The sequence below is a fragment of the Littorina saxatilis genome, linkage group LG9, assembly GCF_037325665.1.
Source record: "Littorina saxatilis isolate snail1 linkage group LG9, US_GU_Lsax_2.0, whole genome shotgun sequence".
Classification (NCBI taxonomy): Eukaryota; Metazoa; Mollusca; class Gastropoda; order Littorinimorpha; family Littorinidae; genus Littorina; species Littorina saxatilis.
Window position 1 is genome coordinate 34,238,288 of NC_090253.1, and position 17,477 is coordinate 34,255,764.

At 42.7% G+C, this 17,477-nt stretch overlaps 2 long non-coding RNA genes across 3 annotated transcripts; one reads left to right on the top strand and one right to left on the bottom strand.

Moving 5' to 3' along the window:
* Positions 1-437: 437 nt before the first annotated feature.
* Positions 438-5,530, bottom strand: LOC138975903 (uncharacterized). The gene is made up of 4 exons (XR_011458803.1): positions 5,094-5,530; positions 4,488-4,603; positions 1,840-1,900; positions 438-638 (listed from the first exon to the last, which is right to left on the bottom strand). It is a non-coding gene; the product is annotated as an uncharacterized lncRNA (long non-coding RNA).
* Positions 5,531-11,058: 5,528 nt separating this feature from the next.
* On the top strand, positions 11,059-17,098 carry LOC138975902 (uncharacterized). 2 transcript variants are annotated; one of them, XR_011458802.1, is made up of 5 exons: positions 11,060-11,577; positions 12,051-12,145; positions 12,746-12,808; positions 13,127-13,220; positions 16,426-17,098. It is a non-coding gene; the product is annotated as an uncharacterized lncRNA (long non-coding RNA). The 2 variants fall into 2 exon arrangements; XR_011458801.1 differs by having other exon boundaries at positions 11,059-12,145.
* The last annotated feature ends 379 nt before the right edge of the window (positions 17,099-17,477 follow it).

The window sequence follows — 17,477 nt, forward strand, 5'->3', positions numbered from 1 at the left end:
AGGACGATATAGAACGCTCATGGCCGGACCGTATCAGGTTGGGGGGCCCCCCAATTGTGTTAGGGGTTCATTAGTTGAGGGCGCTAGGGAGGTCTGGACGTTTTAAAATGTAGATGAGAATATGTGGAATCTAGCTGGCGCGTTCTCCGAATATTTGTATGATTTATTGATTTTTATTTTATTTTCACCCTTGGAGGAGATACATGTTCAGGCCGGGGGGGGGGGGGGGGGGGGGGGGGGACAGGAACCCCCCCTGGATCCGTCCTTGACGCTAGACGAAAAAGTATCTGTGCTGTAGCTTTTTTTATGTTTTATCTCACCCTCATTTTTGAATGTTGTTTTCACACACACACACACACACACACACACACACACACACACACACACACACACACACACACACACACACACACACACACACTTTTGATCCCATTCCATGTATTGCGAAGACTTTATTCAGGGTTTTAGCTAGTACTTAAACATCCAATTTCAAAGCACAAGTCTGAGCTGAGAATAGATATGCATAAATGTGTAAAATAATGGTGATTTGTGATCAAAACACTTCACAGGGAAGCTTGTTTATATGTCTTATGTATGTGTCTTCCATCGCCCTGGCAACATCAGAACTCCACACCAGCCTGCAAAAGTATAAACATAAAGGGTGACACAAATGAAACAAATGCAGCCCATAAAAATGCTTAATACTTCTTGACCTGTTGACCTAGTTAGTTAATATTTGGCGATTATTAACTATATCTTATGCATGACAAAGGTCAACACAGTGGCGAGTTCACAGGTCAAATGGAGGGGTAATTTGGAACACTTTTGAGTTTTGATCTAGCTGTAATCTTCTTTTTTCAGCACATTTTCAACCAAAAAAAAGGACTAAAACATTACGTCTCCAATGAGTTAACAAGATCGTAAGATTTTGTTGATCTTGTCCGAGTGGATTTTGTGTATACAAGTGTTATCTGATAGTTACCTTATTGCTTCATGTGTCATTAACGGTGTAACTGGTTGTCTGAGGGATGCATTGACTAAGATCTCATATATGCTAGATGTCGAAAAACTACTCAAATTACCTGCCCTCGAAAGGGTGGTAACCAAGCTAAAAAAAAGACGCCATAGGAAATTAAGTAGCGTGGAAGGATGGGAGGGTATAAACTATGAGAATTGGGTAAGTATATTAATTATACGAAAATTTATTAGTGAAATTTTCATTTGAATTACATAGTTTATACCCTCCAAAACTAACACTCTTAAATTCTTTAATGCTTAAATCGGGTTAATTAGTGTACGGCTCCATATAAAACCCGAAACGGTTGAGTCTATCCCCGAATTCGGATCCTTTTTGGAAAGAGCCCAAAAGACAGACCATTTCACCTACAACATTGTAACTTTTGGTATTGGTCATACCTAAGCTGAAATTAATGTACAGCAAATATACAGTGCAAAATGCCGTTAACGGTCTTGCAGGCAACTCAGTTAGCTATCCTGCCTATGCAACTCACTCACGAAGTCTAGCACACAGATAAACAAATGAGGGAAGGGGCCTGTGTCGTCTTCAACCAATAAACACACACACACACACACACACACACACACACACACACACACACACACACACACACACACACACACACACACACACACACGCGCGCGCGCGCGCACTAAAGATGAATATTGCATATGCATAATGCAGAAGAAGACAACTTAATCTGATAATCTATAGATGTAGTGACTGGTGCAATATTTAACGAATTTAAAAGGACGACTCTGAAATGTATCATGTGAACCAACTTCTCAATAAACAAAATGAAGACCAGTTTAAAAAGTTACCTGTTTCATTTTGGAATGTTTTTGGTCCCATCACATCTCTGATGTACACTCCATAGACGCACTGTAGTAATAAAAAAAAAACTGTTTAAGGAGAAAAAAGATTATGCAGGGAGGAAGAACAGTAAGAACAACAGAATCAGCAGCAACATTCACTAATCTTACTCCACATACCACATAACACTGAATCTCAGTGAAGAGTTAGTGATCCAAATATTTTAATTAAACAGAGAGACACAGAGAGATTGAGAAGGAGACAACAGCTACACTTGTCACAAAAAGTCAAGGAACAACTGACATATTCACATGGAAAAAGCAAACAGCAATATCTTCATAACCCGAAAAACGAAATCAAACAAACTTGGCTAATGCACTGACAACAACTCGCAAATTGTCTAGACAGCATCATTGGCCGCATGTGATGCACGGACGCGGTGCTAGGCAGGCGGAAAGTGCAGGCCCTCCACGTCAAAAATGCGCCTAAATTCACTGGCTCAGCAGAATGAACATTGGTACTGAACATCGGAACTGATCATGGCACGTGCTAGGCGGACGTCTGGGCTGTGAAACTCACCGCACTGAAAGCCTTTATAAGCCAGCGTTTCACAGCTATGGTCCATTCCAACACCATGGTCCAGAGACGATCGCTGCCAGATGTCGACAAAGGACGAGCCCTTGCCTGGCTTCAGCGCGTCGCCACCTACCGAGCTGTTGCCCACCGACTTGGGGTGTCTCCATCGGTTGTCTGGAGGCTACAAGAACGCTGGAGAGCGACTGGACGGGTCCAGGACAGGCCAAGATCTGGGAGACCAAAAAAGACTGATGCAAGGGCTGATCGTTACATCGTCCGCCAGGCTCTGACGTCACGCACCATCACTGCAGAGCGCATCAGGGGGCAGCTAAGGGTGGCTACCAACATTCAAGTCAGCACGCAGACCATCAGGAACCGTCTCCACAACGTGCGGCTCCGTTCCAGAGTACCAGCCAAGAAGCCCAAGCTGACTCCAGTCCACAAACGAGCCCGCCGAGACTGGTCTGCTCGTCATTCGAGATGGACACGTCATCAATGGGCCACTGTTCTCTTCAGCGACGAAAGCAGGTTTAATCTGATGCATCCGGACAAGCGGCTGTCCGTATGGCGACGAGAAGGCGAACGGTTTAACCAGGACTGTGTCCAGGAGGTCCTCGCGTATGGTGGAGGCTCCGTGATGGTATGGGGAGGCTTCTCTGCCAACCATAAGACCCCCCTGTACCACATCCAGGGGAATCTGACCGGGGCACGCTACAGGGACGAGATCCTGGGTCCGATTGTCATCCCTTTCCTGCAACAGCTGGGACCCCAGGCCACTTTGCAGGACGACAACGCCACACCGCATCGCGCCAGGGTGGTTGGGGCCTTCCTGCAGCAGCAGGGAGTTCACAGAATGGAATGGCCAGCCTGCAGCCCAGACTTAAACTTAATCGAAAATGTCTGGGATCATCTTGACAGGCAGCTGCGAGACAATCACCCTCCCCCAAACACCCTTCAGGACCTGCTGGCATACCTCCAACATGAATGGCAAAACCTGGACCAGCAGCTCCTCAGAAGACATGTGCAGTCCATGCGTCGACGCTGCAACGAATGCTTGGCCCGGCGGGGTGCCCATACCCATTACTGACATTGTTTTGTTGACATGAGACAGTTGTGACTTTTGAAATTCAACACGCTTGCAGTGAACTGAGTTTAACTCATCATTCCGTTATTGGATACCAATGAAATTTGCCACATTCAATGTGTGGCCCAGAAGGTGTACTTTGGTGTAAACGATTAATAAATTGGTGAAATCGTTTCGGAGATATGACTTTTTGAATTTTTGTTCCTTGACTTTTTGTGACTAGTGTATGTGCATGTGGGTGTGTGTTTGTGTGTGTGTGTGTGTGTGTGTGAGGGGAAATTTAGTCATTGAAAACTAAACACTTTCTACTCTTCAATATCAAGTCATAGACATAAGATTAAGAGCCACTGGGAAAGTTGGACATGAACATGTATATGTTGCAGGTGAGGAGGGGGGGGGGGGGGGGGGGGGCTGGAGGGTCTTTGTTGTTTGTAGATTATAACTTAGCACAAATTCCTGTTTTGTAACACTGTAATGTATAAACTTGTAGAAATGACTGTGGAATAACTTTCTTCTGTTATATCAGTATGATTATTTGCAAAGTTACCCGGATCATTGTGGCATCCTATCACGTCTGAGACTTTAGTAGACGTGCCTGTAGAGGGAAGGGATGGGGGAAGGGGGTGGAGGGTGGGCATAGAGAGTGTCGGTGTAATATGAAGGAGGGAGGGGAGAACCATTGGTAAATAAAACTCTTATAATATCAACAGTTCTGAAACTATTTGAGCACGAGTTTCCCATTACCACACAAAGGTGCAGATAGCAACAGATGTTACACCGAGAGTGGGGGGGGGGGGGGGGGACTTTTAGAGGGTTAGTTGTTGGACTGTAGTATCTGAATAGCATGCAGTGCTATGGGGTGAGGGTGGTGTTGGGGCGGAGTATGTATCGTATGTAACTTGAATTGGATATTAATAAGCATGATCACTCAGACTAGAGCTAAAAACGGTGTTAATCTTCACAGACATTACATAATATGAATTCACAAGCATGTACCTTTTGTTTTGCCCTTGAGTTTGGTAGAAGGCAATATTGAGTGTCGAACACAAGTTGCATTGATCACTGACACTGCGTCACCCTGCGGTCAATCTCCTCTGATCTGCAGATTGCACCTGCACAAACCCAAACAATGTTATGATCGCAAAAAGCCTGCATAGCCAATGGATCTAAGAACACAAACACTCGATGGATCTAATTAGAGAGTCTGCAAACGAGTCATTTTACGTTGGAAATTCAATGACAATCTGTCAGTCAATGAAGCAGATAGATCTGTCCCTGCGATTGTTTTTGCAAGCAGATACATGTTTGAACTTCACTTATCCCGTTATCATTCAACAAATTGATATCTTGCATGATGAATTTTGTGCCGAGGAGCTGAACAAACAATCAAAATCAAGCAAGTGGTACATTCAGAAGACAAACTTCAGTCGCAAAAAACAAACTGACGAGAAAGAACCTAGCTTAATTACTGCTGTATTGATTTCGGCCAAACCAACGCATTTGCATACCGAAGTCATTCCTCCTTTGATTCCAATCATTGTACATGATCTTAATGCAAAAATATATACGAAAACGAGCTGATCGAAATGAGTAACATTGCACCTGCATTGACTGTACTGCAAAAGCGAAGGTCGTCTGCGACTGGAGATTTCGAAGTTGAACAGCAGCGTTTCTTCACACTCAGCTGTTGGCTTCCTCGGAAAAGTGAAAAGCGTGACTTGAAATCTAGCGGAAACCACATTCTATCTTTCCGTTTCGGTATTCTTGTGTAAAATCCATGAAAAAGTTCTTTCGAAAAAGGCGGCCGTCGTTATTTGGGATGCCACCTAGTGTCACACTACTATTTCCGGAGAAAGTGATGAGTGCGCTGATTGGCTGCACCGCTGCACCGGAGCCAAAAAATAGAAACGTGTCCTATTCCTTGCTCCGCACCGCACACACAACTTTCTCCACTCCTGCAACGGAAGTAGCGTCATCTCTCCGCCTGGTGCAGCCTACTCCACCCTTGCTCCGCTTGCTCCACCTGTGTGTGAGCCCCGCTTAAAGTCTCCTGTTTAGAGTATTTAAGACATGCAATAAAAAGCTAACCATAATGCAGCAGCCTTCGCGGCAGATATTGCGACACCTGTACAAAGGAGGTGATGGGGAAAGTGGTGGGTTGAAATTGCTGCTTGGCTGTAGCGCGGCTGACGACTGAGTGACCTACAACTAACCCTCAGTTCCCTCCAGTTCCAGAGTTTCACCCTCCCTTCCTCAGTGACTACTTTCTCACGCCCACGCATACCCACCATCCGCACTCTACCTGCCCTCCCCTCCTCGCCGCTACCCCTGCTAGCCGTCAACTGTCAGATTTCCTAATTCTTCCGTTCCCATCCCTCTGCCCTAGATCTTACCCCCCCCCCCCCCCCCCCTCCTCTGACCGTGAGAACTCTTACAGCTAAACTGCAATTTTAACAAATTTTCACTTAGCTGCTACGATACTCAATAACCCCTCCCCCTCGCCTCAGCTCCCACACCCACACGCACACACACAGACGCACACCCATCCACACATGCACGCAAGCATGCACGCTCACACACACACACACACACACAATCACTCACACAGACCCACACACAGACACACACACACACACTCACAGTTACAACACGTGAAGTACGAATTTTGGGATACAAAGCATGGGGGCCTCTTTATTCATTTATATTCCACATTGAATAAACACTGACACATGACCTTCAGGTCAATGTTCACCCAAATAGGAAGGGGAGGCACCCATTCCTCCACCCAAAATTCGAACCAAGGGGAACCATTTTTGTTAGAGTTTCTTTGCAAACATATGTCGGTAGAAGTCCAGCATTTTGCATGGCAGCTGATCCAAATAGGAAAGGTAACAGTTCGACTGCCAGTCCCCAAGCACCTTAATAACCTCACCGGGAATCCCACAACTGAGAGCGTGGGTGGCACCACCTCTCCGGAAGCTATGGCTAGAGTAATCTTTGCCTGCCAGTGTTTTTAATTTGGCATCGAATTTCGAGCTGGCCATAGGAAAGGCCTGAGAGTTTGGAGCAGCGGGCGTAGTGCACTGGAACGATTTCACAACAGCTGTCACTGGACAGAGCGGGTGTGGTGCTATGCTTGGTAACACGATAGTGTGAGTCCGTTCTCGCCGCTGAATTGTTTTGCTCCAACGGACCACCACAGTTAAAGACCCATTCTCGTCAGCAATAAAACTGTCCCTTGTCAATTGCTTCTCAGTGTCAAACACCTGGCCGAACACATTGGTCTTGCGTAACAACCCGAAAAAGAGGACAAGACATGCTGCCCAAAATATGCAGTCCTGTGTTACATGCAAACGCAACTTTCCTTTTATTTTCATTAACACCTCTGGTGTTATGGGTGTCTTCCGCTGCACAGCACATCCTTTAATCCGTTCAATGCCTTTTAGTGGACTTTTCACAAGCCACGAGTCTTGCATTGGGTTGACCAATCCACACTCTATGTGCAACAGCCTCACAATGTTAAGGTATTGTCTCACAGTTGAAGGCTTTCGAGTGCGCGCAGTCTCTTCATCAGCAGGCACCGGCGCAATACACAGTTTTTCACAAAAGTCAAGGTAAATCCTCAGATGCGTCGAATATGTTCTTTTAGTGTTTGTCGCAAATGTCTGTCCTCGAAAAAACGCCACTTCCCGTCTGAGCTCAACCTTGAGACCACTTGACTCGCCTATTGGACAGACATAACAAAGCCTTAGTAGACATATGTTCGGTTAAATCAAATATTTCTCCACCTTTACCATGCCACCAATTAGACAACAACACAAACAACTTAGCTATGTTGTCTCGTTCATGCAACCGAGACACAGTATCAGCCACAATATTGATGCTTCCTGACACAGAAATAGCCCACACAACACAGTCATGTTTCGCACATATCCAAAACATTTGCCTGAGAAGCCTGTTCACAAACGCATTTCGCGAACGTCCCTTGTTGATAATGCCTTTTGTGACGGTACTATCAGTTTGCACTATTACCGTTCTGCCTCTCCACAAGGGGGCCCACTGCTTCACTGCCTGAAAAACTGCACACACCTCTTTATAATTTATATGCAGCTTTTCCGCTGCTGGCAGATCACAGTGAAACACAGTATAGAGCCAATCCCCTTGGCAGAATGCACCCGCTTCTTGATTACAAGCGTCCACGTGTACGCGCACATTTGTTTGCTCGTTGAAAAACACAGTTCCGTTGAAAACTCGTAGGTAAGTAAGCCACCACGAGAGATCGCCTTTAAAGCCTGAGGTCAATCTGCTGCAGCGACTGAGTGACCTACAACTAACCCTCAGTTCCCTCCAGTTCCAGAGTTTCACCCTCCCTTCCTCAGTGACTACTTTCTCACGCCCACGCATACCCACCATCCGCACTCTACCTGCCCTCCCCTCCCAGCCGCAACCCCTGCTAGCCGTCAACTGTCAGATTTCCTAATTCTTCCGTTCCCATCCCTCTGCCCTAGATCTTACCCCCCCCCCCCCCCCCCTCCTCTGACCGTGAGAACTCTTACAGCTAAACTGCAATTTTACAAATTTTCACTTTACGATCAACGGCCTCATCAGAAAGATCTGCCCTCAAACGCATGTGTCAAGGTTTTTTTTTTATGACGAGTAGTGTAGTTCATGTATGTACATGTAGCACACACACGTTGCAGTTAACAACACTTTGTTCACTTATGTGATTGTTTAACACGTTGGTAGATCATAAAGAAGAATGAAATTCGTCAATCTCAATGACAAAAATGCATTTGTACGATTTTTGTATCTTGTTTGTCTGCGATCAAGAGTCACTTCATCCATACCCCGTATTACACACTTTATGAGGAAGTGAAGATAAGACAGCAACTATAACACACTATTCACTAATCGAACAGCCATGAAGTGTTCTACACAAATCTGCTTTTGTTTTTGACGTGCTTTCCCTGGTTCATATTGTAACGATTCCGCTGTTTGCTCTCGTTGTTGATTGTTGTGTGTGTGAATGATAATGAAGACGAAGAATAAAACAAACACAAATTGTTCCGGGTTTCAAGATTCAGATTTAATATGTTAATAAATTCGTATCGTATCTCATTCTCAGTGTATCATTCTTTCACATGTAAAATAGGAATGACATACAATAACTCTGTTCTGATCTATCTTCTTTCTGTTGCATGACCTCGAGCCCAGAAGACATAGAGTGAAATGACTCTGATTTCTTTCGTAGACTGATCTCTCCTGTAGATTATCCCCGATTTCTCTTCTCCGGGTTTCCTCCTGTAGACCTCGATTTCTTCCGTAGACTGGTTCTGATTTCTCTTTTCCCCCATTTCTTCTTGTAGACTGCTATCCCTTCGTGTAGCTTAGAACCTAGTGTTCTCTAACTCAATATTATATCCCTCCTTGTCCAGTCTCGAAGAAGCCGCCCCGATTTCTCCTGTCGGATAGCCCCACTTTCTCCTGTCGAATAACCTCAAAAGCCCCGTCTCGAAGAAGCATACTCGAACCACATCGCTCAGCCCAAAAGAACCAAATCGCTAGAACAATCGCTAGGAACAACTCCAACATAAACCCAAAAGACAACCAAATCGCTAAGCCAAAAGAACACTAGAACCCCGATTTCTCCTTTCCCTTCTCTATTTATCCCCTTCCTTGTTTGTTTACTTGTTACCTCTAGCTACCACTAACGTTTCGATCGTCCGTAACGATCTCCCCTGTCTGTCTACGTTACCCCAATACATGTCCTAACAACATAAACAACACACCTTGCTTCTTCTTCTCTTCTTCAGTTGTCTCGTACCTTTAGCAACGAACCGACACTCTCGATCGTCTTAGAGTCAAGGCGATCGAGGATGTTTGTTTACGTTTCTCTAGGTAACTTCTAACAACGCTCAAACAACCTATCCTACCGAACTAAATCTCCATTTTACTTTCACTCAATCATTATCCTATCAATAATGAATCAATTCTAAAATGCATAACCATATTTACATGCACATTTCATAACATAATATTCTCTCATCGTTCTGCTTCAATGAGATCTCGTATAACACCTTCTCAAGTCAAAGCGACCAAAAAGTGTTTGTTTACGTTTCTCTAGGTAACCTCTAACAACATACAAACAATTTATCTAACTAAACTAAATCTCTGTTTCCTTTCACTCAATCATTATCTTATCAATAATGAATTAATTCTAAAATGCATGCAGTAATATTCACATGCACATTTCATAACATAAAGTATCGATTGGAGATTGGATTTCCCTTCTTTGAGTCATGTGACGTCAGAGGCCGACAAAACTTTATGTATCGATTGGAGATTGGATTTCCCTTCTTTGAGTCATGTGACGTCAGAGGCCGACAAAACTTTATAATTTGGCTTTTCAGGTTGACCGAAACTTCAAAGGAACTCAAACAAAAAAACGTCATGTGTTTGATTGCATGTGTGTGTGCTTTTCAATGTCAAAACAACAACAAAGTGAGTACATGACGTGTGTTTTGTAGTTCCTTTGAAGTTTCGGTCAACCTGAAACGCCCAAATATGAAGCTTATGTGTTTGATTGCATACATGTGGATTGCATGCATGTGTGTGTGTGTGCTCGTTCAATCGTCAAAACAACAACAAAGTCATAAGTACCTGAAAGGAATTCGATCGATACATAAATGTTATTTGCGTGTTTGACCAAAATATGACATTTTACACAGATCTCGACAGTCATTGTTCACCTCGACCGCTAGCGCGGTCTCGGAGAACAATGACTGTCTCGATCTGTGTAAAATGTCATATTTTGGTCAAACACGCAAATAACGTATAATAATTTGGCTTTTCAGGTTGACCGAAACTTCAAAGGAACTCAAAAAAAAAACAGTCATGTGTTTGATTGCATGTGTGTGTGCTGTTCAATGTCAAAACAACAACAAAGTGAGTACATGACGTGTGTTTTGTAGTTCCTTTGAAGTTTCGGTCAACCTGAAACGCCCAAATATGAAGCTTATGTGTTTGATTGCATAAGGCTGTTCTTAACCAGACGAACCTTTGGTTCGCGAACTAGGTTCGTGGGGTTCGGCGAACCTCAAGACTGGTTCGGCGAACTTGTCTTGGTTCTTAACCAGACGAACCTGAGTTTTCGAACTAGGTTTGGGAGGTTCGGCGAACTAGGTTCGGGGTTTGCAAGTCATGTCTTGGGAACCTTGAAGATCGGGCCGAACCTTTGACTCTTCTGCCAAGGAGGAAGACAAATTATTGAAAAACTGAATCTCAATGGCGGACGAAATCACCCAAGTCAAAATTACATTTTCTGAGATTTTATAAAAACAACGCTTGAACGAAAAGGTAGAATGGTGACTTCCGTTCGATTTCAAGTTAAGCTTTTTACTTTTCCGAGCAAGACAACCGCTGAGAGTGAAAAAACGCCGCTGTTCGACTTCGAAATTTCCAGTTGTAGACGACCTTCGCTTCTGCAGCATTGTGTTAGTGCAGGTGAGGCAGTGTTACTCATTTCGCTGAGCTCGTTTTCGTATTGTTGTGCATTAGGATCATCTAGTATGATATGAATAAAAGCAGGAATGACTTCGGCATGTAAACGCATTGATTTTGTCGAAATCAGCACAGCAGTAAGCTAGATTCTTTCTGCTCAATTTGTTTAATTTTTTTCTTCAAAAGTTTATGACTTTGATTTTGATTGTTTGTTTATCTCATCGGCACAACATCCATCAGGCAAAATATCAATATGTTGAATGATAACGTTGAGATAAGGAAGTTCACACATTTATCTGCTTGCAACAACAATCGCAAGGACAGATCTATCTGCTTCGTTGACTGCTAGATTTTCATTGAATTTCCCAAGTAATGATGATCTCGTTTTCAATTAGATCTGGACAGTGTTTGTGTTCTTAGATTCATGATTGACCATGCAGGCTGATTGAGATCATAACATTGTGTTTGTTTGTGCTGGTGCAATGTGCAGATCAATGGCCCGGACCGCAGGATGACCCAGTGATCAATACAACTTGCGTTCACCACTCAACATTGTCTTCCACCTAACTCAAGGGCAAAAATAAAGGTACATGGTGGTGAAATCATTGTGCAATTTATGTCTGTGAAGATCAAGATAGTTGTTAGCACTAACTGATCATGCTTATTATTATCAAGTTACATACACACTCCGCCCCAGCTCCACCCTAAACCCATAACAACACTCTCCAGTCCAACTACCCCCACCCTTCCGTGCAACATATGTTGCCGTCTGTACCTTGTTTGTGGTTATGGGGAGTGCTGAAATAGTTCCATAACTGTTAATATGAATTAAAAGTACTGAGAGTTTCATTTTCCATTGCTCTTCCCCTTCCTCACGTCACATTACACACTCCCTTTGCCCCATCCCCCACCCCCTCTCTCTTTCTATGCTCTCTTTTTTCTTTTACTTCTTCTTCTCTTTCTCTCTCTCTCTACCTGTATAAATCAGCTCTCTGGTTGTTGCTTCTGTAAGTGTAATGTAAAGTTCTACATCTCTGCATTTGTATTGTCATTTTTCAGAATGCCCTTGTAATAACTTCAGCGTCTGCCCATGGAGTCTATATAGGTCAAAGTCTCAAATGTGATGTGATCAAGAGGATGCCGCAATGATCCAGGTAATATTGCAAATACTCAAACTGATCTAAAAGCAGAAGCATAACGTGATCCACAAACATTTCTGCTTAAACATTACAGGGTTACAGTACACCCAGAAAAACAGCTGGATGTTAGTGCATAATTATCTGCAAGTGCAAGCAACATCGACCCTCTCCCCCTGCTCTTTTTCCATCAGCAAGAGCAACATTTATTTTCATGTACAACTTTTCTAGTGCCTCTTATGTTGTATAACTGTTGATATTTAAATGAAGCAAGTGTTTGTTTTCAATGGCACTGCATTTCCCATGTACACACACACACACACACACACACACACACACACACACATTCGCATTGTCTCTGCCTGTCTGCCTGTCTGTCTGTCTCTCTCTGTCTCTCTCTCTCTCTTATCTCTCTCTCTGTTTTTACATAAGTAATTTTGATCACTTGCACTTCACTGGGATTTAGTTACTGAATCAGTCATTCAGTGAGAGTGTTATGTAGAGTAAGAGTATTGAGTCTGCTGCTGCTGCTGCTGTTGTTCTTACTCATTACTGTTTTTCCTCTCTGCATAATTCTTGTTCTCCCTTAAATTGCTGGTGTTATTTTCATCATTACAGTATCTGTCCATTGAGTCTGCGTCTGAGCTGTGATGGGACCAAAAAGATTCCAGAATGAAAGAGGTAACTTTTACTGATCTTTATTTAGTTTATGGAGAAGTTGGTTCAGAGTTGCTGCCTTTTTAGATATATTAAACATTGTACCAGTCATTACATGATCAAACTGTGTTAGCCACCCCACCTTCCCCGGTTCCCAGCTATCCTTCTATCCCCGCCTCTAAACCCCCACCCCAATCCTTCCATCTCCCCCAAATCAAATTTACTGACACAACACTGATTTTCATTTTACCTTATTTAAGTGTTCTTTGAATAAAATTATATAGCCTGTTGCTGCTGCAAATGACTGTTCTTCCTCAGTGTATATTTTTTTCGTTTCCTCAGAATGCAGTTCTCCCATGCACCACAGCGTCTATCAATGGAGTCTACAATATTGTCTGGGATGTGATTTGAGCAAGAGCATGTCAGAATGATCAAGGTAACTTTTTAAACACACAGCACTGATCAAACTGTAGAATTCAAGTACACAATTTCAGATGTTTTCAAATGAATAACATACTGCAACAGTCAGGGTCTTTCTCCACATAAAGAGTGTGAGGTTTTCTTGGTAAAATTGCGATTTTTGTCGCTATGCGCAGAGTGCGACCTTTTTATTTGATTTTTGTACTATAAAGGCAGATATATATTCAAATAAAAGAAAGTCTTGCATGGGGAGGAAGGAATATGCATGAGGCTTTTGACAAGACAAACTGTCCTTATTAGAGCCTAAACATACGTTCCTTACCGTTAGAACCAAAATGTCAGACATCATAGATGCTCCAATTAAACAAAAGAAGGGCATCCTTTTACTTAAACATAATTATACACTGTACCGCACATTAATAACCTGGTTGTGTTCTGTGGCAGTGCATAGTGGGAACCTTTTTGCTTAATGAATTTCACATGTGTCTGTAACTTGAATCTCCACCAAAAGAAGCTGGACGTAAAAAGGGGTGTCTAAAAAAAAGCGCCATATTTCCTTTTTGATCTCTTTTTTTTTCGCAGTCAAAAATGTGATTAAAAAGAAAATAGGGAGGTTTTTTTACCATCCTGTATAGTCTTGTTGTTCCCATGTAAAAACCTAGTCAAACATGTGGTGTCTGATATGCTGGGTAATATGGTGAGGAACATGCCTTTAAAGGCCCAGTGATAATTGTGAAAGCCGTTCTGCTCAGCTGGAATTTGATGAATTTTGTTGTTGTTGTGTTTAATGAAATGAATTCGCAAAAAGGAAAACAATTTTTTTTACTGTTCACACAAAGCACTTGTAGATAGTTGGTATGTGCCGCATGTCAGGGGTGGTCTTATTCAATCAATCAATATGAGGCTTATATTGCGCGTATTCCGTGGGTACAGTTCTAAGCGCAGGGATTTTTATTTTTTTTATTTTTTTTATTTTTATGCAATTTATATTGCGCACATATTCAAGGCGCAGGGATTTATTTATGCCGTGTGAGATGGAATTTTTTTACACAATACATCACGCATTCACATCGGCCAGCAGATCGCAGCCATTTCGGCGCATATCCTACTTTTCACGGCCTATTATTCCAAGTCACACGGGTATTTTGGTGGACATTTTTATCTATGCCTATACAAGTTTGCCAGGAAAGACCCTTTAACGTGTACACCCCAATGTAGTGTACACGAAGGGACCTCGGTTTTTCGTCTCATCCGAAAGACTAGCACTTGAACCCACCACCTAGGTTAGGAAAGGGGGGAGAAAATTGCTAACGCCCTGACCCAGGGTCGAACTCGCAACCTCTCGCTTCCAAGCGCAAGTGCGTTACCACTCGGCCACCCGGTCCTAATACATACAGGTAAACTGACAGGTACTTTTCCACAGTGGAACCCCCCTTTCAGACAGATTCATTTCAGACTTCCTCCTTTTTAAGATCTTGCTTCTTTAGATGTTCTGTGACGGGTGAAGTGGCGCGCAGTCGTAAGACGTCAGCCTCCTAATCGGGAGGTCGTGAGTTCGAATCCCGGTCGCTGCCGCCTGGTGGGTTAAGAGTGGAGATTTTTCCGATCTCCCAGGTCAACTTATGTGCAGACCTGCTTAGTGACTTAATCCCCTTCATGTGTACACGCAAGCACAAGACCAAGTGTGCACGGAAAAGATCCTGTAAACCATGTCGGAGTTCGGTGGGTTATGGAAACACGAAAATACCCAGCATGCCTACTCAACGAAAGCGGAGTGAAGCTGACTATGCTCTCAGAGTATAGTGTGGGGAACCCAAATGGGCAAACGAGCTCACACGTCACCAGAATTTCTGGAACGCTGAAGAAGAAGAAGATGTTCTGTTCATAACCTGTAAATTACCCCCATTTTTAGACCCCTTCCATTTTAAGACTTGATTTTCTCACATTTTTTAAGGTCTTAAAAGGGGTTTCCCCTGTACTCCTAAAAAACCCTGACCCACAAAGTAATTTAATTATAACTGCTGTAATCGTTCCTTCCGTGTGCTATTATCTGTGGTTTTTTTTTCTTTCTCCTGTGTTGTCTCATCCTCTGTGCGCCCTGAAAGAGACCTCCGGGTCGAAATTGCCGTACCTTGTCTTATCCAGCTGTGATCCCGCCTTCGTATTAATGTGAGGGCAGTACCTTTTTTAAACTTTCAATATTGACCGTACGTTTTGCATAACATCAGAAAATTATTTCCTCACTATACACAATAACCCCTCATTTAAAGGCTGACAAAGTCCTATTTAATTAGTTTACTTACTTCCAGGGCTTTTCCCATCGTTGCGGGGATGTATAAATTAAGCTTCCTGCAAAGTTTTAGGTTTGAAGTCCTTACCAATTACAAGAAATAATCAATTCTTAATAAAGTTTATTGCTATCTTTAGAAACAGTTCTCCAGGGCTTGGGCTATTTTTAGACCGTCAACACAGACAGTACAGCTTCGTCAATCCCCGCGTGAAGGAAATCGCTCACCTTCCACGTGCAAAACGTAGTGATATTGACACGCCAGATTAGCGCGGTAGCGGATTGTGCTAAGCAGGAAAGCGCGCTTTTCTGTATTCTTGTTAACTTCGCAATTTCCGGAAAACATCCACTTTCACTTTGAGACTGTTCTGTTTACATTCGACACTATCAACACCACTTTGCAATACTGAAATAATTTTTTCTGTTTTTGAAATCTACAGCCAATCGTTATTATATCCCCTTAGGTACAGTTTTATAACATTATTGGCACATGTAAACAATAGGAATTAATTAATGAACGCTACGAAAAGGGCAGCCTTTAACCTATGAACTTGCAACTGTGTTGACCTGTGTAATGTAACATAGACCACCACCATCTCTGTCTCTGTCTCTCTCTCTCTCTCTCTCTCTCTCTCTCTCTCTTACACCCCTTACCTGTTCGCAAACCTTTACCCAAATGTATGCTAAATGTATATACAATACAAGACAAGACAAGACATGGCAAGACAAGACAAGTTAGGAAAAGGTTGCCAGTAGGCCAATAGAGGGATGACAAGACAAGGCATGACAAGACAAGACAGGACAGGACAGGGACCAAAAAAAAAAGAAAGAAAAAAAGAAAGATAACTAATTCGGTCAACAGATGTTAAAGAAATAAGCATTTGTTTGGGTTGAATGTTTGGGTGTCACCCTGTATATATTTGTATTTTTGCAGGACAGGGTCGAGTTGTGATGATGTCAGGGCGACTGAAGACACACCAACAAGTATTCTTCGGAAGTGTTTGGAACACAAATGAACATTATTTCATAATAAAAAGGCGGCTGACATTGATGTTCATATCGGTTCATGTTCATATTCTCAGCACAGACGTGTGCTTAGAAATCGGATGTTTAAGAACAAGAGACAACCCTGAATAAAGCCTTATGAAATATGGTTGGAGCTGGATCAAAAGTGTGTGTGTGTGTGTGTGTGTGTGTGATTGAAGGGCAACATTTATAAATGATGAGACAGAAAGCTAAAGCACATCCTTTTATCGTACGTTCCATATCGTCCTCCTACTTTAAATGCTTGCTAATACAGACGTTCTCCAAGAAAATGTCTATCCAGTAATGTTTTGTTTATCGCAATGAAAGCTTTTTTTTGAGAAGAATGAAGAGGAATCAAATTTTTAAAAAACAAAAAAACAAGACAATTGAATTGCTCAAAACGTAAAGAAACAGGATGATTTTGGTTCAGTAGTACTATTTGTAGACCCTTAAAGCAATACATCCACAAGGGATTCCAGTGTATCAGTGCAAATAGAAAATTTCTGATATAACTTGAAAATTAAAACAGACTGAATTGTGATAAAAAGAACCAAAATACCGAGTAGTTTGTTTTTTAGGTCTCCCTCTTCACTCAATCCCCAAACTCATATTCTGTACCGAAAAGAGCTCAAACACACACGTGGACAGACAGACACGCACACACACTTTGGTAAACATCATGTATGCTTCTCGACTCTGCTGATCCACAAAATTTTAGAAATATCGCTATCATCATTTATTTTTGGTCACCGTCTTTCCCTTTTCACAGGGAAGTTTTTGTGTGTAGCATTTCCCATAGAACCCCGATGGCTCCACGGTAGACACAATGATCAGTCCATACCAGTCATGTTATTTTCTCGAATCAATTTTTAACCTTTAACCCAGGAGGGTAAATGACATGGAAGGCTTCGGGTAATCTTGAACTTTAATGTGTTCTTCTTCTTCCATATTGTGACCACG